We start from the raw sequence: 24,112 nt of genomic DNA on the forward strand, positions 1-24,112 counted from the left end.
TTTAGGGCCATCTTAGAGGCACAGGCACATTCAGAAATGAAATCACAACAAATTCTTAGGGTTACAGATGCAGCATAGTCTGACATCTGTGACTGCCTCCACTGTGTTGCTGATACTCTGGAAAGGTTGACTGACACAGTGGAAAGAGGTAAGTCTGAGAGAGACCGCACACTATCTGTCTTGGAACACATGTTGTCTGTGATGGAACATCTCACTGGAGTTGAGAGTCGGCCTCATAGGTATAGGTCAGCAACTACATCTGCTGAGAGTCAATGTGGCCATACACAGTTATGCTCCCATAGTGGTAGCATATTCATCCCTCCAGAGGGGAGTGTACTGCCCACACCAAGAAGCAGAAGGCCATGGGCTTAGGGTCCTGGGCAATCCCATGGAGGACACTTTCCCAGCAGACATCAGTCATCCTCAGGTAGTAGCATAGCATCTGACCTTGGGTATGGAGGTGGCAGTGCAACTTCCTGTTCTCATGTTCGGGGGTGGAGCAATGGACTGTCAGCTCTACCATGCACAGCTCACAGCTGTCCAACATACAGACATATAGGGCTAGCACTGAGCTTGGCTGTGTTCCTGCAGACACCCACACACCACTGTCACATTGAGGGTACCTATAGACACACAAGCAACATTTCCATGGTCCATATTGCCTGCTTCCCCTCCTGACTCACTCACATGCTTGCCAACCTATTGGGTCAGCCTAGGCCTCCTGCATCCCCACAGAATACCCTGTGCAAGTGATGACAACTATGCCACATCTCTATCATCTTTCTCATGGATGAAGGGAACTAAAGCTTTGTGACTGATGTACAGGGTGACCATCTACATTAATATGAATTAGTTTCATCCATTGTTGCTGTAGATGTGCTACTTGTACTCATCATTTGCACATACTGCACTTTGTCATTTAGAATGTGTATAGCATAATTTGTGTACAGGGTGGCCACGGTGGTGCAGCGGTTAGCATTGCTGCCTCACAGCAAGAGGTTAATTGGTTCGATCCTCGGCTGGGGTGCCTTCTGTGCAGAGTCTGCATGTCCTCCCTGTGGTCACGTGGGTTTCCTCCCAGTGCTACAGCTTCCTCCCACATCCCAAAGATATGCTGTAGGTGGATTGGATACACTAAATTAGCCCTACATGTGAGTGCATGTGCGTGTGCCTTCCATGGAAGATTGAGTGCCAGGCTGGCAACTCGACACCATCAAACTCCACTGCCAATCATGAGTGGACAGGCGATCCACTGTGGCAACCCCTAACCTGGAAAAAGCCAAAAGACAATGGAAGCTGTTGTAAGGGCTGTGGAGTCACACAATGAAATGTGTCTCGTGGAAATGTTTACATTTAACTTTCAGGATTGTGTTGAAGACACTGATGGGTACACATCTACAAACAACCCATCAGTGTCAGAGTACAGGACTGAATGTCAGCACAGGAGAGAAACATCATCACAGAGGTAATACATTATAGGTTCATGGGTCCATAGGTTTATTGGTGTTTACTAGGCTAACGAACACAAGAGCATCTTTAAGCCCAGCCATTAATCACAAATATCTGACAAGGTCTGATACCCTTGATAAGTGTACGCAGGGTTTTAGGAGGTGAAACACTTACAAGCAGGGGTCCGGGAGATGAAACATCTACAGTTTCATTGTGTCCATTACAAACATAGGTCCTAAAACAGGGATGCTTGTCCTGTTACCCATCCAATTGTGTAACTTGCATTTGATTTGCATTACGATGGAACTCTGCTTCACATGGTTGGGTAGCCTGTTCCATATAGGGCATAGTCTCTGGGATACATAGCTGTCTCTCCAGCATGTCCTATTTAAACCACAGGCAAGGTGTAGGTCTGTAGATTGGGTAATTCTGGTGCTAGTTGTTTTGTGGATATGCAAGTGGTTCACAGTGGGGTCTGACAATGCCCTGGAGTGGATGACTTCCCAAAGCACAGTATTGTGCATTTCTTGGCATTTATTGTTACTTCATGGCTCTGACACCAGTTGAATGTTCACAGTGGAGTCTGACAATGCCCTGTATGGCAGGCATACATCTCCACTCCAAAGGCTGTATGACACAGAATACAAGGATAAGGCCTTGATGCAGTCTGCATAGGACATTTTATGTATGCCCTGTGTTGTCTTAGTGAGGAACCTGTGTATACGTTCCAACTGTGGGATGTGCCTGGCTAGGTGCATACCAAAGGTGGCATTGCACTCAATGATAGGCCTGATGAATGCAGAATACATTGCAACAATGACTTCCTTGGACCTACATGCCATACATTTGTTAATAAGTTATGCAACATAGAATGATTTCCCCAATACTTTGGACATGTGACAGTCAAAGGCTAGATCACTATCTATCTGTGTCCCTAAGTCTCTGACTACTGGGTCAACTGTTAGAGGTATGCTGTCAATATGATAGTTATCAGGGATGGATGACTTCCCAAAGCACAGTATTGTGCATTCCTTGGCATTTATTGTTACTGCATGTCTCTGACACCAGTTGAATGTCTGTGTTAGCCCCTTCTGGAGAACATTTGTGTCAGTGTGGATTTAATGACAGCTCCTAATTTGCAATCATCTGTAAATTCAGTCATCTAGAGACTGCTGACAGTGGCACTGACTTCAGACAAGTAAATGCCGAAGTAGAGCTTCCAAGGAATGATTCATGAGGGAGTCTACTTGTGAATGGTCTGTTTGTAGATCTGGATTCTCCTGTGCTAACTTCCTGGGTCATGTCTGTGAGCCACTTGGCTATCCACCAGATGACATACTAGTTTATTCCTAAACACTTGAGATTGTCAGCAATGCCCATGGAGGTATAGTGTCACATGCCTTATCAGGCCATGGTAGGCAGTTTGAACCATTTTTCCTCATCCATTACTTTGGTTACCTTTTCAAATAGGTCAAGCAGGTTGGGTAGGTATGATCTTCCCTTAATGAAACCAAACTGGGTATGGTCCAGTGTCTGGAGGTGCCTAGAGGTGTACTCCATCTCTAATGACCATTTCCTTGATAATTTGTTTTATGTCATGCATATCAGACTAGTGAGTCTTCTGGATCTGTACTCTCCAGGGTCTGTAGATGGCCCACCTTTGTGCAGAGGGATGGTTGCTGCTGTTCTCCATTCATGAGGCATAAAACTTGTTTGTTGGCTACAGTGAAATAGTAATTCCAGAAGCCCTGAAAGATCATATTTCATGCTATTTAGAAGGCATGTTGGAATATTGTCTGGGTCAGTTGATGCAGTGTACCTGTTCTTAAAGAGAGCACTAAAGACTTTTTCCCTTGTGATAGCAGGGTTATATAAATTTGATGGTATTTTCTGAGTGAAGATTGAGGGGGAGAGAGTGGTAAAGTTGGGGCCGATTTATTAGCCAGGAGGTTTGCTTTCTTCTTCCTCATTATAGGTGGTTCCATTTACAATGAGATATGCAAACAATTATGTCTTGCCTATGACGTTGCAGAAATACCTAAGGTATGCTTTGTGGTAGTCCTTGGCCTGGGAGCCCAAACATCCCTCAAATCTGGCTTTGGTAGACTTTATTTGTCTTCTGTTTTTTTTCACTTTGATAAAAGTGATTTTATACTGCTGTGTGCTGCACCTCCTATGTTTTGTCATGAGTTTTTTCCTTCTGTTATACAGCCTATTGATTCTGTGATTCCACCAGGGTGATTTGATTTTCAGTTTGTTCTTTACTTCTCCCTGGTGGGTATGGCTGCCTCTATGCAGCTATTAACATGCTTGCACAGGGCTACTGTGAACACTGCTGAATAGGTTGCAGTTTTCTCAGTGTTTATGGGGGCTTGAGATTTGGCCAGTTTATCACCTAATAGCTGAAGGTTAGCCTTAGAGTAGTTCCTGAATATTCCAAGTCTAGCTAAGGATCCATGTCTCATTTTTACTTCTAAGGAGACAAATTTGTGTTGAGACCTTACTGGGGAAGACATTACAGTATTGGGTTGTGCATGACTCACCATATGGGGGAGGACCAGATCCAGTATGTTTGCACCACTGTTTCATGTACTGGTATCTGGTCCAGGGAGTTTGTGTTTACAAAAGCCAGGAATCTTTGTGCCAGTATATTTTTTGTCATGCAGGATTCCCAGGTAAGAGTGGAATAATGGAAGACATCCATTAATATGGTATCAGGTTGGATAGTAAGTGTTTTTAATAAGTTTACATATGCAGTATGGGTGCCCTGGGTCATAGAGGGGGGCCTATGGCTTTCATGAAAGTAGTACTGGATATAACCTATCGTGAATTGAACATGAAGCAGCTCAAGTGCATTGTCCTATTTGACCAGCCTTGAAGTATCTTTTGTTTGTATGTACATAGAGACACATCTGTCTTTAGCCCCTGCCAGTGAATTAGCTGATCTAAATTTGTAGAAGGCATAATAACCTTGCACTGTTTGTGTGCTCTTTTGCACCTTTAATTCATGTGTTAGTAACCACACTGACGTCTTCCTAGAGCTGAAATAAGTATCTCTAAGTATAGTCTAGGAAGGTATGTTGCAGGTCTTGTACTCCCACATGGACTATGACTGACTCATATAATAGGAAGTTACTAGGCTAATGGCCCTAGGGCCTTTACAAGCCTAGTCAAGTTGTACCCTTTTTTCCATGATCATCAGCAATTGCCCCAGTCCAAGCGGAACACAGGTGGAACCCCCAGTGTAAATTTATAGTTATACATCTAATAATCCACATTGTGTTTGTTGAGGGCCAATGAGGTGATCTGCTTGACATGATGTGGGAGTCCATTCCAAAGGTTCAGTAACCTCTGGGAGATAAATGTGACTCTCATGCATGCTCTAATACTGTCACATACCAGGTTAAGGTCTTTAGAGTGAGTAACCAGTGTATCATTTGATTTGCAGATATGCAGCATTCAAATAAAGCATGGTCAAAGACTGCCTAATATGCAAGGCATACAGTAGTTCACCTATGAGTAGTCTGTATGAAACAGAATGAAGTGACAGTGATCTCAGACAATCCACATAGCACAGATGCTGAATACCTTGAATTATCCTTGTGAGGAACCTTTGTGGTCTCTCCAATTGCTGCTGGTTCTTGGACAGGTACATGCCAAAAGGGCCATTGTATCCCATTACTGGCCTGATGAGGGGAGAGTACAGTGAAGTTACAACTTCTTTCATTTTCTGGATGCAATGTCCTTACTTATGAGATAAGCAATATAGAATGTCCCGGTTACTACTGTGGAGACATGCTGACCAAAGGTAAGGTTACTGTCAACCTATGTGCCCAAGTCTGACAGCCGTGAGGGCATAGCTAGTGATTTTTTATTGATGTGGTAGTTAGCAGGAACACTGCAGGTACTAAGAGGGATGATAATACATTTTTTTGTATTTAACTTAAAGCTAACTTGGACATCAGTCATTTGTATGTGTAAGACTCTAATGTAGGATGTTGACATAGTTTTAAGATTCTATGACCAATCCCAGTTTGCAGTCTTCAGCAAACTTTGTCAGCCACAGACCTTTACTTTTATTTTGTACTTTGTAGACCTAGGTTGCAAACAGTAGAGGTGTCAGGGCAGATCGCTGTGGAACACCACTGGTTACAGGTGTGCTGTTGGAGGTGGATTCCCTGTTTTCTATCAGTGAGCAAATTAGTGACCCATCTAATGATATAAGAATTGATGCCTATTTGGGTGAGTTTGTCTATAATGCCTGAATGGGGGATAGAGTCAAGTGCCTTGGCTAAGTCCAGGTAGGCTGTATGCACAAATTTCCCCACATCCAGGGCCTTGGTGATTGTCTTGAAGAAGTCCACGATGTTTCACAGGCATTATGTCCCACTGACAAATTGAAACTGAGTAGGGGCAAGTGTTTGGAGATTAATTATGATACGGCCCATGATGATTTGCTCCATGGCCATGCAGATAAGGCTAGTCAGGCTAATAGGTCTATAGTTCCCGGGATCAGTGGACGCACCAATTTTGTGCAAGGGAATAGTGGTGGCTATTTTTCTTTCAGCTGGTACAAAGCCAGTGCTTAGACTATGACACAAAAGAGTACCCAATGGTGTGGCTAATTCATGTTGGAGCCCAAGTAAGATGCAGTCAGGGATGTCATCAGGTCCCATAGATGCTGTGTTCTTGGCCTTACAGAGGGCGTTTACATCTTGGTGTTTAGAGATACAAGGTATGAGACCGGTGGTAGGATGTCATGGGGTACGTGTGGCAGGGACAGGGGATTTAAGTTTTCAAAGAACCTGTCAGACAACAGGTTAGCTATGTCCACAGGCTCAGTATATGTTGTATCATTAACTACCAGTTTGCCAGAAATCTGAGCCTTTCCTTTTAGGTTATGGATGTAACTATAGAATGTTTTGTGGTTGTGCTTTGCTGTGGAAGCTAATTTGGACTCATAGTTTGCTTTGGAGGACTTCACAAGGCTTCTTATTGTCTTGTTTAAGCTGAGCAGGGTGTGTTTCCAGTTTAGGGTTCCCTCCCTCTTACAATTAGACTACAATTTGTTCCTCTTATTGTGTAGCCTGTTAATGGTAGTTGTCCACCAGGCAGGTTTGCTCTTCATTAAGGAGCTTGATTTGGTCATGTCAGGTACAGATGAGTTTAAGCAGTTATACATGTGGTCGTATAAAACATTGGTGTAATATGTGGCATAGTTGCCAATTCCACCTGAGGGAAGAGGTGTTGTGAAGCTATTTATACCATCCCGTAAAAGACTATAATCTGCTTTGGAGAAATGTTTTAATTCAGTTGCTGCTGGGGGGAGCAGGTGTGATGGTTACTTCAAATGAGACCGATTTGTGGTCAGTTCTCACCAGAGAGGACCTCACCCCATATTGGTAAGCACCAGATCAAGGATGTTGGCTTCCCTTGTGGGGGTATTAACCAGTTGTTCCAGGGCATTGCAGTTAATGAAGTCAAGGAACCTTTGGGCAAGTGAGTTTGAGAATAAGTAATTTACCCAGTCAATGGATGAGTAGTTAAGGGCCCCAAAATCATTTTTTTGGATGTATCTTGATAGCATCAAGTACATACACATAAGCAGAGTGGGTGTCTTGATTCATCGAGGGGTCCTGTACTAGCAATGACTTGAATACGTGCCCTACAAACACATAATCGAACCTGAAGTGCCTCCAGGGAGTCATAGTGCTTAACTCATTACAGCCGAGTGACGTCTACAGGCATTTCTGCAGTTACCTCCTACTGCTTTTCCAGGTGTCAAACATTGTCTTTTCATATTTGCAGTAATAATTCCAAAACCGTGCTACACACAAGGCATCAGAATATTTTATCTTGAATCATATATGATGGCAAACACAATTGTGTTTGATATATGACCTCTGTCAATAAGTATTTGTTAGAACTGTAAGGTGATAACTTCATTTTTTAAACGCTGAAGTCACACCCACTGGGAGTTAAAGGTACACACTCAAAAGAGCTCTACTGGAGGAAATGAGTTAACCAATCTGGATGTGAATTTACCTTTAAGGAATTGTAATGCACAGCCTATTTTATTTCTCATGCCCTCATTTTGAGGTCTGAATGTGTGAAGGAAGTGTAACCTGGTATGGCTGGTTTACTGTCCACAGCCTTTAACCAGGTCACTAACTGGCTAACTGATAGAACTCATATAGTCAAAATAGGAGGAATCCATCTCCAACAGCAGACCTGTAACCAGTGGTGTTCCACAGGGATCAGTCCTGGGACCTGTACTGTTTGGAATCTATTTATCTAAAGTACAAGCAAAAACTAAAGGGCTGTGGCTGACAAAGTTTGCCGATGACTGCAAACTGGAAGTGGTCATAGAATCTCCAAATGATGTCAACATCCTATAAGAGGGTCTTACACACACAAATGATTGAAGTGTGAAAATCATGACATTCAACTGAATGCACATCAATATATTATCATTCTTTTTGGTGAAGGCAAGGTCTCTGGTAACTAACACATCAATAGCAACACCTTGTGTACACATTTAATGGTGAGAGACTTGGGCACACAGGTTGACAGCCACCTTATCTTTGACCGCCATGTCTCATGTCATAGGTAAGGCTATTGTCACCAGACAAAAAGTGATGTTATATCCTCCCTATACTGTTCCTTCATCAGGCCAATATTTGAGTATAATGGCCCTTTTCGTATGTACATTTACAACCACCTGCAGCAATTGGAGAGAACACAAAGGTTTCTATCAAGGAAAATTCAAGGTCTTCAGCATCTGTCATATATGGATCATCTGAAATGAGTGTCATTTTTATTCTGTTTCATACAGACTACTCAGAGGTGATGTCTGCCTTGCATACCACACAATTTTCTGACCCAGCTTTATTGGAAATGCTGCATATCTATAGACAAGTTGTACACAGCTTTCTCACTCTGCTGACCTTAACCTGATATGTGACATTAATAACCTGCTGGAGGGGCAGATTTGTCTCCCAGAGGTTAACACACCTTTTGAACTGACTCCCACTTCATGTTAAACAGAGCATCTCATTGGCTGTCTTCAAACACAAACTGGACGACTGGATGGGTGACCATAAACTCACATCAGGATTCCACCTCTGTCCCAATTGGACAGGGGCAATAGGTGCTCATCATGGAAATAAGGGTAAGAACTTGGCTAGGATTATAAGTGCTCTAGGGCCTTTAGCCTAGAAACTTCCTATGATCCCATAGGCTGATGCAAAGTGATGTGACTAACATCCACACACACCAAGTTGGCTGTAGTGATAATAGTACCACTACCTATCTACATTTACAGAACACTGCACAGTGCACACACACCAAGTTGGCTGCAGTTCCAATAGAACCCTTGTCTATCTAAGTTTAGAGACTATAGAACACACAATGTATCACATGCACCACTGCTCATGTTGGACATTAACATGGCTTTAGGTAATCTTTTGGTGAATGACATGATCAGGCCTTATGGAGGACAAGAGTTTGGAGGCCTGCAGCACCTGCAAGGCCCAATACAGCACCAGCTTGGGATTCACACTTGTTCTGTAGGGAGATGCATACACACATACACACCAAGTGGGCTTGAATAAGAATAGAATCCCTACCTAACTAGTTTTACACACTACAGATTACAATAATCAGTGCACATGCCACAGCTTAAGTCTACCCTTAACATGGCTTTAGATAATCTTATGGTGGATGATGTCAGCAGGCGTTGTGGAGGACAAGAATTTTAAGTGCAAACCCATGCAGGTTTGAGATTCCAACTTACTCTTTGGAGAGGTACATGCTCACAAAAAGTGGGCTAGAGTGACATTAGAACCCCTAGCGATCTAGTCTTACACACTACAGATCACAAAACTTAATGCATGTGCTACTGCTCAAGTCTGTTTTGTAAATAACTGCAGGTGAACTAATCCTATAAAACATAATCAAGCCCTGTGTTGAACATCTTAGGAGGCATGCAGTCACATTGCTTCTTACTGTCATCTGCAGCTAGTAGCCTAACAGTCAGAAAACTGTTTTGTAGCCTAGCTATGTGACAACAGAACCCATTTTGGACATATGTGTTTGTTTGCATGTGGATGGGCAAGCATGTGGAAAAAACTAAGTTAGCCTTGTCAATGAGTGTGTACAAAGCATAATGCATTACACAACTTGTTCAGTTGTTGATGTATGTTTGGTGGAATCCAGCAGACACAGGAGAATGTGGGTGTTGTTGCTGCCATTGATACAAACATATGGCTTCATAATATATGTATGTATTCATATACTGTGCCATACATTTTCAAGGATTCTACATGCTATCTTAGGGAGACGTGGTATGACGTACCACTGTCCAGAGTTTTGCAGCAAGTACACAGGTTTGACTCATATATATGTGCTTTTCTCACTAAATTGTTTGTTGTCAAAGCTGGTATCATTTACATATGACATGAGAGAAGACTGCCACAACTCTGAACTTCAGATGTCCCAATAGTCCTCAAATTAGAGCACATTATTCTATGTACTTCCACATTTTTGTAAGTGCATTATCTAATCTTGACCCCTTCATTTTGATCCTTTTTTCCGACATTGCATGTGTCATAGTACAGCTTTACTCTCCATGATCTGGGGAAGTAGGGCAATGCAGACATACATACACACACACACACACACACACACACACACACACACACACACACACACACACATACATACACACAAACACGCACACACACACGTATATATATACATATATATATATATATATATGTGTGTGTGTGTGTGTGTGTGTGTGTGTGTGTGTGTGTGTGTGTGTGTGTGTGTGTGTGTGTGTGTGTGTGTGTGTGTGTGTGTGTGTGTGTGTGTGTGTGTGTGTGTGTGTGTGTGTGTGTGTGTGTATGGATTCACTTCAGAATCTCAAAGTTTGAAAACTTCAAATTTCATATGATCAAGACCATATGAACGAAGTTTCATAACTTTGAAACTCTGAAATGCATCCAAAAAGAACACAAAACCATGTTCCTAAACATTTTTGCAGGGGGACAAGCCCCATCTGCACCCCCCACACCCCCGCTATTTAAATATACCAACTCCGAGATTGCACTACAGTGAGGAAAAGGGAACATTTCCCATACTACGCTGTATGCAAATCTCTATTCAGAACATTCAGAGTTTTAAAACTTCAATCATATAGTCTCGACCATAAGAAATTCAAAGTTTTCAAACTTCGACATTCTGAAGTGAACCCATATATAAATATTTATATATATATATATATATATATATATATATATATATATATATATATATATATATATATATATATATATAAAGCATATAAATATTATATATATATATATATATATATATATATATATATATATATATATATATATATATTTATGTATATATATATATAACTTTTTAAACTAAATTATGCAAGGAACAACGGATTTTTGCTCTGCTTAACTAAGTGTATGGGCATGCGCAGTGTCTTTTTTGGATTGTTTCCATGTTGCTAAGCAGTGTGCAAATGGGAGATGCACTGCTTACATCAGAAACTTACTTATCCATAAACTGACTCCACCCCACACGTAGCTGTACTCTAGGTCAGGATTATTTGTGTTACACGGTGTGACCTCTGAATCTGTTTCTGCATTGCTTCTCTTCACACAAATTAGCTAAGACTTTTTAAATAGGTCTTAGATATGCAGAGCAGCACATTTTTTTTTTTAATATGTGAAAGAGGTTAATACAAGTGTAGCCCACACAGAGTCACAGTGTGTAAAACATTACTTATTACTACGTCAAATGCAAAATATCTGGAAATCACAGGATTGGAACCCTAAGCACCATCGTACAAACTGCTGGCCTTACTACTTTGAGCTACCAAACTACTTGACAAAAAGATCATTCATCACACCATCACCTGCATAAATGTGTGCATTGCTATTCCTCAGTTACCTAACACATACAGTACAATGTAAAATCAAATTCTATATTACTGTCCTGAGACTGTGTGACATACTAATGGCGTGTAATACTTATATAGTATAGATGAGTTACTGTTATGGCAGTTACGTGGGGATACTGCTGTTTTTTGGGATGGGGGAACAGGCCACATGTTCTGTTAGGATACACACTAGTCTGGCTATCATTTAACCCCACTCTCTAACATCACCCTTGAATGATGTACCAATAATCTGTTGCAGTAGGACTGCATGAATATTCCATGCATGAGGCCTACTGATTACAAATGGAGCCATGATAGTGGAATGGGTGTCTGTAGTTCCATGTGGATGTCCTTTCTGTCGCAATAACCTGATATGCTTACTTGCATAATGTGCCAGGTCCATAGCTACAATGACATATCATAACAATCCACTAGACTACAGTGTAGGTTACAGTCTAACATTGCAAATGCAGCAGTTGACACAACTGTAGTTCAGGGCTGACTTTATCTGATACAAGCAGTGCACAGTCAATACATGGATAGGTACAGGATGTGTAAATTGTTTTGCATCAATTTTAATATGTGTATGTGAGTAGGAGTAAGGTGTTAGTCCCTATGTCCCTAGGTTGTCAGTGAATATGCTACGCATTGTCTCCTAGCCAAAGCCAGTGCCTACTGAGCATGCCTATGTCTGCCTACAGGGACATCAGCAGGAGATTCCACCTCTGAGTCCTTCAGTGACTGTGGCTGTGGTGACCTAGGCACTGGTGGGGGGGGCTGTGTAACGCTTTTCTTTGCTGATCCTGTTGCATCTGTTTCCACAGGATCAGATGGTGTAGCATAGCACATACTCTGAATATCTGTGAACATGTGGTTGGAGTATACTGCAGGGCTCCACCAGATATACAGAGGCACCAGAACTGTGACTTCAGAAGCCCAAACACATGGTCTATGATGTTCCTAGTTTGTGAGTGTTCCTCATTATAGAATTCATCCATGGGTGTGTGTGCATTTCTGATGGGTGCCATCATCCACAGTTCCAGGGCATAGCCAACATCCTCCTGTAAATGGCCCTATGGGATGTACCCCTAACAAACATCCAGTGCAGATGTGATATGTGCCAGATATGGGAGTTGTGATAACTGCCAAAGTTCCCAGCACACACATATATGATAATCCCCTGGGCACTGCATATGACTTGGCAGTTGATGCAGTGGTATCCTTTGCAGTTAGTGTGGATTCTAGCTTGCTCACCAGGTGGTGCCTTGATGTGTACATGAGTGCAATCTTTGGCAACCAGTACTTCAGTGTAGTGTGCTGTGTGGTAGAACTGTTGCATATTGCTGGCCCTCACCTCAGGGGAAAGGGGAAAAGATATGTGCTCACTGGCAGGTGAAATCATAGCATCCAGGAAGTGGTGGAGTATCCTGGATGCAGATATCTGTGACACCCTCATCATGTCTCCAGTTGGTCTTTGAAAAGTACCTGTAGCTAGTATACTAAGGGCTACACATACCTTAGTTTCCACTAGTATGGGTTCCCTTCTGTTAGCTCTGCTTCTGAGTTGAGGGGGGCAGTGCTGACTGAGCTCTTGTAATATGCCGCTGTCCACCCAGTAGCGCTCTTCAATCTCCAGCTCATGTAGCTCCTGGTAGGTTACCCTGGGCCTGAACACTCTTCTCCTCCTCCGCCAAAGCCTACTGTCAGCTGCATCAGCAGCAATGTCTTCAGCATCTAGCACATACAGATGTAGAATAGCTGCAGCAGCCCTTGACATTATCACAATTAAAATTTCCAAGTCTCTACTCCAATGGTTCAGAGTATTGAGGGAAAATCAGAGTGTAGGGTGTTTGCATACTTTATACAGTTCTGCTCTGTAGGTCCACCATGTGGGATTGGCTAATTATGATGCTGTTCACCTGCTTAACATATAATCAATATTATTTAATGGCCCTACTTTAATGCGGGAAACAGCACTATGCTCAGTGTTGTGCAGCATAGCTTATACAAAACTACGTAATATTAATTGAATATGTACAGTTTACATTCATAGCTGGTTACGTCATGACCGTCATGTGGGTGGCCTGGTCTCGTAAAAATGCTAAGCTCCACCCATACCATTTGCAGCAAACAGCACACTGAGCAAACACTTGTGCTGAGCACTAAAAATCCATTAGGAATATAAATATTGTGTAGGAGCCTTCATGATATGGATATGTGGACATAGTTGCCTCCTTTAGCGATTCAACAAATGCATAGCGTTTACCCCTCATTTGCATAAATATTTGTTCTGACAATCTGGAAACTACACGGTTCATAGTTCTGTAAGCTGCACAACAGCATGAATGCACCATTGCACAGATGCGACACAAGGCCCTTTGTACATTTGTGCAAACTACATTGTAAGTTTTATCATAATTTTTTTTTTCTGTTAACCATATTTGTGCACTGCAGAGCATAGTGCAAACATGTGGAAATTAATAAAAAAAATACTTAATTTCACATATTCCCTGCCTTTTTCAGACATCCACAATGTATGTTTGGCACATTTATGTATGTAATCTAACCTTTTTAGGGGAGTTCAACATCCCCTTCTTTCCATGAAATCTCCTGTACATGGGATATTCTGTACAAACTACTAACATGTACATAGAGTCTACCCAGATGCCTTATTGGATTGCTACATCTGGCTTATTTGCATGAAATTCACCTGCTTAAGCCAGAATTTGCATTGCACAGAAGCTCTTCTATTTGTGCACTGCTAAGTGGGGTTGCGGAGGTTCACAGATTAGTAGTAGGCTAACTGCCCTTGTGGGCCATTTTAAGCCTAGCCAATTACCACATGTGAGAATCAAACCATGCACCATGTGCCTGTAAGGTAGGGCCTTTAACCATTGTACCAAACTGATTTACTGAATCTAAAACTGTTTGCTCCTATGTATGCACTGTGGCGCGATGCATACATGAAACAAAAATTGTGATAGCTTTACTGAATTTCCCTCGAAAATTTAAAACAGCAAAAAGGGGAAGAATCTAAGTACGGCATTGATAGACTATAAAAAAACATTTGACAGCATCCCACATTCATGAATAACAGACCGCATTGACTGATTACATTACAGTAACCAGGAAACAGTATCAAACCACTTTGCAGCTATGCCATAATAAAGGACAAATTATTATTATTTCAGGGATAAAAGTTCAAAGGGGAATATTCCAGGGTGACACTTTGACACCACTTCTCTTTGGTCTTGCTCTTTATCCAGTAAGCTGTTTACTTAACAGATTAGGTCATGGCTAAAATCTGGATCCCAGAAAACAACATGTAAAAACTTTTCATTTTCTTTGTGTGGGTGATTTAAAACTGTATAGCTCACCATGAGGAACTGAAAGCACAACTGCAAGTGGTTAAAACTTTTTCAGATGATATAAGAATGTCATTTCTCTTCATAAATGTGCAAAAGCAGCCTTAAAAGCAGGAACGCTTCAGCACCAAGAAAACACCAGTCTGGATCAGCAATGTGATATAAAAGAAATAGAGGAAGATGGAGTGTATAAATATTTGGAAATTGAAAGATCAGCAATAGAACATGAACAAATGTGAATAAAACTTAGTAATGAAAATTTTAGAAGACTAAAATGAATACTGAAAACAGTGTTGACATCTAGGAACAAAGTCTGAGCTATAAACATATTTGATCTTCCTGTTCTAGCATACAATTTCTGGAGTGATTGACTGTCCCCAAAACATGTTGGATCAGGGCAAGAAGGATGCTTCATGCTCATCAAATGATTTATAGAAATGAATGTGCATATCAAGACTATATATTTCCCATTCTGAAGGAGGTATGGGTCTCCTCAAAGTTGATTACATGTATAGATCTGCAAGCGTAGGACTGCATACATATCTGCTGACCTCACATGATCCAAATGTAGTGAAAATTTTAAAGCATGAAGAGAACAAGTCTAAGATGGCATCCCTACTTAGTATAGCACAAGCATGTTGGCTTCAAGTGGGAATGGAAATCAAACCAAAAGTAGATAAAAATCAGGCAGCAACTGAATGTGCCAAAAACAAAAGAAAGAATGTAAGGTAAAGGATCAGATGAGAAAGCAAGAAATGTGGTAAATGCATATAGTTGCAAGTATATGAAACTATTGGAATTACCTAATGTTGATCAGGTCAAACACAGGAGTGATTAAGAAGAGGTGAATTTAAACCAAAACATGAAAGGTTAATAATGGCAGCCCAAGATAGTGGACTATGTACATATTGGTTTAAAAAGTCCATTGAACATGTGGGAGAAACAGACAAATTTAGGTTTTGTAAAACAGAAGTGGAAACAGTTGCATGCCTTGTTGTTGGTAGTGACATACTAATGGCAGAAGGACTGTATACTGAAAGGCATAATAATGTGGCAAGGCTGTTCCACTGGGGATAGTGAAACACTACAATATTGAAGTAACTGAAAAGCACTGTAAACATGAGCCACAAAAGTATTATAGAAAATGCTAAAGTTTGTATCACATGGGAACATCCATTACCAACAGTTCATAAAACAGATGTGAGAAAACCAGATATAGTAGTCAATTAAATGAAGACAAAAGTAACATTGATCATTGAAATTGCTACACCTAGTGACTACAGTGTATATACAGAGAGAGACACAAAGTCATAAAATACCAGGATTTGTAGACAGAAATGAGGGCAATGTGGAAGAAGGATACATAGACATTTCCAATAGTAGCATTGATCATTGAAGTTGCTATACCTAGAGACTACAGTGTATGTACAGAGAGACACAAAGTCATAAAATACCAGGATTTGTAGATAGAAATGAGGGCAGTGTAGAAGAACGATACACAGTCAGCTCTAATAGTAGTAAGAGTAGCAGGTCTTGTAAAAAATAATTTACAGTCTTACTTAGATATCTTACCAATACATGTAACTCCATACAATTTGCAGAATGATTCATTACTGGGCCCATTGTGGGTGCTGCAAATAGTACTTCTGGCTAGCATCACAAATTTAAGCAATACAAATTGAACTTTATTCATACTTTGACTTAGAAATGGTGTCCCTTCCCATCATGGTATTAGAAACCCAAAAGACTTGGAGAAATTAAAAAAACTGAGATACATGTAAGGTTTAAGATTAAAACTCATGACTGAATATAAACATCTAAATGTGAAAATTCAGATGACTCTATGTCGGAAAGTTTAGGACTGACATTGTGATCATCTTTCAGAGATGCTGATAACTGAACAGGTATCAAGATGATTTTTTTTTCTGAGTTTATTTCAAGAGACCTCCAGTTTTGTGTCACAAATTGAAGAGAAAGACTCGTACAACTATAGAGCAGCTTGCTTAAAGAAATTAGAGATATTCAGCCACCTGACACTTTCAGACTTATTGAGCTATAAAATGCATGGACAAATGTGTCTTTGCTTTGAGTTCCTTCAAACACTGCTTGGTTGCTTGCTTTAAGGTTATCTACCTGAGACCTCTAGCTATAGGCCTGAATGATGTAGTCTTCTGGATTGTGCTCTCTGTTATAAATAATGCAGATGAATTGTTTATACATTTCCACTAGACATACTTAAAAAAAAAAATAAATCTGGGTCACCTGGACTGTAGCCCTCTATGCCATGGGAGCAGCTTACACTTAGCAATCTTTCTTCCTGATCTTTCTTTACTATCCTTATAATCTATTACTTTTCTCAATTTTCAAGCTTTCTTAGATTCTGCCTTTGATATCTCCTCTTCTCTCCTCTCTTCTGTCCTTTCATGTTGATGTCCTCATTTCTATTTCCCTTCTTTGTGTAAACATACATTTTATATTTATGTTCATTAATACATATGCCTGCCCCTTTATCAGTTCTGTATTACCTTCCCTACTTCATATCCTGTTTTTCAACAACCATGAATAACTTTCAGTCCTAAAACTTTACTCTTTATGTTTAAAATTATAACATCTGCAATAACATAAGAAGAAAATAAGCCATTTTATTTATTTTTCTTTGACTGCTTAGCATGTTCAGTTTTTTGCTAGAATCATTTTTCAGTGTTTTGTTTGTACAGTCCATCGTATATGTTACATATTTTTCAACTATTTTTTCCTGTCTGTTTTATAAAAAAATTACTTTTCATTTCCTTGAAATTATGCATGTTGCATCACTTTGCAACCGTGTAAAATTCCTAGCCCTCTTATTCTAACCACCACACCTCCAACTGGTTTGACTTCATCTAAAATTCCTTCGCTCTGTACACTGCGTGTTTCTGCCAGATTTATTTTTCCATAATCCGACATCTTCTCCACTCTTTAACACATACACATTTCAAACTACTTCTTCCTCGTTATATGGCATCTTTAACTGTGGTCCACTTTTACACACATCCTAGCCCTTTCTAATTCATCCATCTTTCCGTTTCTATACTCTGATAAAGTTTCGGTTAAAATAAATGAGAGCAAAGGTGCTCATTCTTTGTACCCCACTACTGGTTGGTAGTTTGGTTTCATTATTTTCTTTTGGGTATTTTAGTGTGGTTTGTTTCAGTATTACTGTCTCATTATAAAGCATCTTTCAAAGATTAATCCCATTTTTCATGTGCAAGTCTTTCATATTTATATTTAGAGTTTATTTACCATTCCTTTTTTCTATAAAACATTAAATTCCCTCCAGATTAGCTCCGCAATCCACCAGCTGGGTTTTCTTTTCAGCTCTCCAAATGCAACTGCTGTGAATGCAATGCAGATAACTCAAAATGATTATACTGAAAAAGATATTTAGCAAATGAGAAATTAATATTCCCTCCTGCGAATCCAAAATACCCCCTATGTTATATATACTTACTATACAGTTGCACAAGTGAGGAAAGAGCAAAGAGGCAAGAGAAGGTACAGTGAAAGTCATTTTCAATATAACCATTTTCATTACTGACACATATTAATTGCTATTGGGGAGCTGTTATGCTCCCAGCATCTGGTAAGCTATATTGGTTTATACAGCAGCAATAACAATTACCAAGAGGCATAAAACAATAAGTTCTTCTGATTGTGATTTGGCCACCCTAAAACTAACATCCATTTAGTTACATTTTTGTCTTTTCCATGGTCTTTTCCACCTCAGACAATAAATTCACATTATAACAGTCCTACATTTTTTCCTAAAACCAATGTACTTTTCTTAGTAAAGTCATGCATGTGTTTTTTATTTATTTATTTATTTAACATTTGTTAACTGGGAAAGTCTGACTTGGAACGAGCCAATTTTCAGCAGAGGCATGGGGAAAAACACTCCAGATGCATGTCATTGTAATGTGGGAGGAAACCAGAGCACCCGAAAGAAACACACACGAATGTAGGGAGAACAAGCAGACTCCACACAGAAGGCACCCCAGCCAAGAATCCAACCAGAGAACCTCTTGCTGTGAGGTGACAATGCTACCGATGCACTACTGTGCCATTCAATTATGCTTTCAATTATAAACTCAAAAGCAAGGCTGCTGTTGAGCCAATAACAAGTCCATCTGATCCCAAAGGATGTGATTTTATTATTCAAACACAGCGATATAAAACGCAGTTTAAAGCCCTAAAAAAAATGTAATTTTTAGTAAATTGCCATTTTTTTTTCGCCCTAAATAGTTGGTTCTTCCAATCACCCTGTGGTGGGGTTTTTGTTGATATGTTTTACTTAACATTTTTTATCATCATTCTTATTAATACTATAAAGATGTTAAGTGCAGTCAGTACAAGTAGCCAGATAAGAAGATGTCATTATTATATTTTAACATAGACCAATTGTTGAGTATTATAATATTCATATAAAAAAATCAGAGGTACCCCCTTTCAAAATTTTCCCTTACCTTATTAATTTCATCCTCCACCAATAAAGAAACAGCACACTCGTAAGTGGTTGTTTTTTGACTTGTCCTTTTTATTAATGAAAAAGAATCTGAAGTTTAGAGCCCTTTGACTTAGATATCCGTTTTTGTACAGGTTCTTGTGTTTCTACGGGGGGAGACAGACAGAAAATAAATGATATAGGATAAGATATATATAATATACATAATAATATAAAAAATAAAATAAGTTAACATCAAACCCCAACCACACCCCAAAGTTTGCTTTAAGGAGATTTGAAGTTTGGATACAAGAAGGGGTGATGGAAAGGGGAAACTATTTAGGCGGAATCATTAGGCATGGCAATAAAAACAAATTTATGTTTTATTAAATTTAATGAGAGCATTAGAGGTATTAAAATAATAAAAATAGTATTTTATTTTATTATTTAGTATAATATAATATATATAATAATAAAAAAATATAATAATTATTTTTATTTTTTTTTATTTCACTTCCTATCCTATTATTTTTTTTTTATGCTAATTTGTTGTATTTATATGTCACAGAATTTTCTTATATTAGAATGTATTTTTAATTAATTAATTATTTTAGATTATTGTTTTAGTCACATTATGCCTTCTTTTAGTATTAAAACTGCTTATGTATAAAGCTATATTAGATCTGTTGAAAATAACATCCTCCTGGATGGGATCAGATGGACTTGTTATTACAGCAGCAGCTTTTTTTTTTTGAGTTTTTTTGTATTGTGTGCTGTGTGTGTGTTTTCTTTTGGATTATGCTTTCAATTATACCGGACACCATAGCCAACTGTTCTCTCACTGCTACAGTTTTCTTTCTCCTCTCTGCCTGACTTCCTACTTAATGAGTTTGGAAGGATATAAACATTTACCTACAGTCAGTGTGCACCTCTTTAGAGATGTTTGTTGCGCATCCACTTCTTTCTTACACTTGGACTTGTGTCTCTTTTTTGCCATCACATGCCTGAAATATAACTTTCTGTTCCTCCTACTTCTGTTTTCTCTCTCATCATTCCTGTTCTTCCACTCCTGCTTCTAAAGGGATGCACTAATGTCTTTTTCATGGCTGTCCTTCCTGATACATCTTTCTAAGGGGATATTCAGCCTTATCTGTCAAATTTCATTCTTCCAGGTAATCTTGTATGACTTCCTTACAAAGATCCAGTTATCACTAACGTTGTTATGCTATATGCCTTATACTATGGTTTCTTTCTTTTTTCCCCCTCAAGTAGATGATTCTCAGGTAGGGAACTCCTTATGACTCCCCTTTGTCTGTTGACAGACTGATCCAAATATTCCTGATAGAGCCCAATACTTTGTTGTATTATGTGTAGCACTAACAATCACTGCCATGCTTCCTTAGTGTACCCTTCATCATATTTGCTTTCCTGCCATACCTCCACAGTCTATCAGGAAAGATAAGTTTTGCACCTTCCCTTGCTTGCTAGAAGTGTAAATTCACGTTTATACTTATGTTGAAGCTTGTGTAAATTCAATGAATAATGTGCTCCTGTTTGCAGTTTATGACATCACTTTGTCAGCCCTTTAAGATACATCTGTGTTGTGTGTGTGTGTGTGTGTGTGTGTGTGTGTGTGTGTGTGTGTGTGTGTGTGTGTGTACATAGATAGATAATAGATAGATAGATATGTATATATATTGTGGGCAAGACCTTATTATTTTAGTTATCCCTTAAAAAGGAACTGATTGGAGGTTTTGAAACATAAGTGAAAGATTAATTCCATAAACATATACATGCATGTACTCTTACTTATGTACATACATACATACATCTATCTTCTTTCTTGTGTTTTTCACAGTAAGTTTTAAGTGTGGCATAATATTGCCATTTGCTTATATGGATTTAAATGTATTACAGAGCTGACAGAAAAATGAAACAGTTTTACTGTCTGATCACATACCTCCCCAAACCTTCCTACTGATCACCTCCTCTACCTGTTTCAAACTTTTTGGACAGTCTGTGCTGTTTTATGCTTCACTACGAACATTTTTAACCTTTAATCATAAACATACTTCTAAAATGCAGGGCAATAAATTTAACTGAAATTCAGCATGTTCTAGAACTGGGTGTTAAAAATGCTTATTACAGCTTTTTGTCCATCCTGGAAAAGTTATGAGTTGATTTATATACAAAGTTATAAAGCATCTTGATTCATTAACAGACAACAACAGTATAGTAACTTTATTGATGGTCAGTATTTATTTTATTGTTATTTTATTATATTTTGCCTTTGTATACCAGGTTTGTCAACTGGGTTTTGGTAAAAAATCCTTTTCAGTGGAGGCTTAGGGAGAATATCTACAACATATTACAACATGACTCTGAACATCTCAGTGCAGCAAATCTGGACAAAGCCAAATAGAATGGGAGGGACAAAGGCTCAAAATAGGGACAGATTTTAAATATTGCTCTTACAAACGTAGAAAGCTGCTAGAATAACAGGTTTTGTATTTTCTGAAGAATATGAAGTCTGAAACTCAATTTGTTATTTTTTACAGACTTCAATCGTCAATGATTTGCCAGAAAACCACAAATTGTATGTGGAAAAGACAAACATATGAGGAAGAGACCAAAAATACATGGCAAAAAATCTAGACAGTTGAGAGGTATGCAAAACATTTTTAAATAGATATTCAGTAATAAAAGTGAGCAGACATTAAATAACATACATAAGCAATTACACATACACTTGCTAATTAGATTAGATTCATATGAACATAGAGGCAACTGTTACAGTGTAAAAGATAACTATGCATTAGTAGATGTTAAACATTGAGCATTTGAAGATCTGTGTTAGTGGGTTTGTCAGACAGATAGTAGATCATGTGATTAGTGCTAAGAAAAAATGGAGGTGATAGAAGCATTACGTTGGGCAAAATCTGAGGAAGTAATAGGAAGAGGAAACTTTAGGACCGCGAAGGAATGGTAAACTTGGAGTGTGAGAAGGAACATGAGTCTCAAGCAAGCTGGCTTAATAGGGCATACAAAAATTCATGCTAAAGCAGTTTGGAAATTGCAACATAAATTAAGTGACCAACGTCTTACATCTGATCAGAAAAAAACCCTCAGAACATTTAATCGTTAGTAATTTCAAAAAATCCACTCAGAACACAGACAATTTAAACACATGAACTCTTGAGACACTAGAGTTTGACCTAAGGAACATATCACATAGTGAAAGCATTTTTTAAGGAAGCATGCTCTCCTGCGCTGTCTGTGGGATACTCTCCCCTCACCACCCCCTTATTTATATATTTTTACTGAAATGTCACTGCAACATTGACAATGAGCAATTTGTTTGCTTTTTGTTTGTTTGTTTGATTATCGGTGTAGGAGTTCATCACAACTCATGGCTGACCAATCTCAGGCCCAGCCTATGTTGCATATAGACAGCCATTGTCCGAGTACACTCTGAAAGTGGTTAATTTTTAAAGTACATAAAAGTATCATTACTTGCATAAGAAATAGTAACAGCAATAGGTTGAGAGTGTTCACTAGCAGTTTGTACAAGACTTTCTAGAGATAATGAAAGGGGCATATTTAAGCATTTGCAAGCACATGATTATGTTACATGTGGCTATTGCAGAGAGAGAAGGGTTAGCTAGAAAAGAAGTACTCAAATTTATTGTTGTGGCTATGTGACACGAACCAAGCTGATGTAGTTATATTGCCCCCGTCTACCTCAGTTAGGCCTTGCCTTGGAGACTGAATTTGGTGTACGAAGAAACATATTTTAGCTAGCCTGGAGGTTATTGCCAGAGTTTGGTGGTTAGATGAGTAAAGCAGTGGTTGGTACAATGAAGTTTAGCTTTGGGAATTTGTAAAGTTGGACATGATTGTGAATGAACCCTATTTGCCATGCATGGACATGTGCTGGAGGTACCTTGATAATTGCATGGTAATATGGAAAAAAGACCAATCAATTATATTTAAGTTTAAAGATTTCACTAATAATAGTGTGCTTGGGATAAGGATTTCTTTAACACAGAAAGGTGTCCTTTTTGACTTTTAAATGTTGTGGCCACTAAAATGATGCATGTGCAAAAACAATAGTATACAGGAAACTTTTCACAAAAGATATTTTTCTACCACCAAATAACTATCAGCTTAGTCATGTTATGAAAATTATTCCTAATTTACATTTCATGTGAATGAGAAGAATATGCAATACAGATAATGAATTTAAAAAACCACAGCAGATGATCTTTTACACACATTTGAACATAACAGTTGTAGCTTTACTAAGTTGAAACAGGTACAGTATGAAGTAGGACAGATATTGAGAGTTGGCTTGTTGATTTTTCAGCTTCAGCTAACAGATACATACACATAAGATGCATCCAGCAGCATAGCAGATAGCAAACACCTCAGCTAAGACAGTGAATACAATAAAATTCACATTTGTATACAATGTATAGGTTGCATTCACACTGCAATCTACATTATATAGAGTTTCAATAAAATTGCATTATACTGCACACCCTGATGGATATGTGTGTGCAAACTTCATTTAGATTCAAGAAAGGAGAACAACACAATCATACAGACAATGTACAAGGCTGCATTTGTGTTGCAAAAAACAGATTTACTTCTCATTAAAAAAAATTAACAGTGGTGAATATCTGTGTGCAGACTTCACTTTTAAATTCTCTAAATCAGCTGTGAAGAATATTCCATCTTCGGATTTATGGTTTACTTGAAAATGTGGAGGTTCAAAACATGACCAATTTCCACACCACCTGGCTTCCCAAAGCTTGAAATCTGCAAGAAGCCTTTTCATATGGAATTGAGAGGGCA

Source organism: Protopterus annectens, chromosome 1.part0 (assembly GCF_019279795.1).
Source record: "Protopterus annectens isolate FY-2018-M chromosome 1.part0, PAN1.0, whole genome shotgun sequence".
Taxonomy (NCBI): domain Eukaryota; kingdom Metazoa; phylum Chordata; order Ceratodontiformes; family Protopteridae; genus Protopterus; species Protopterus annectens.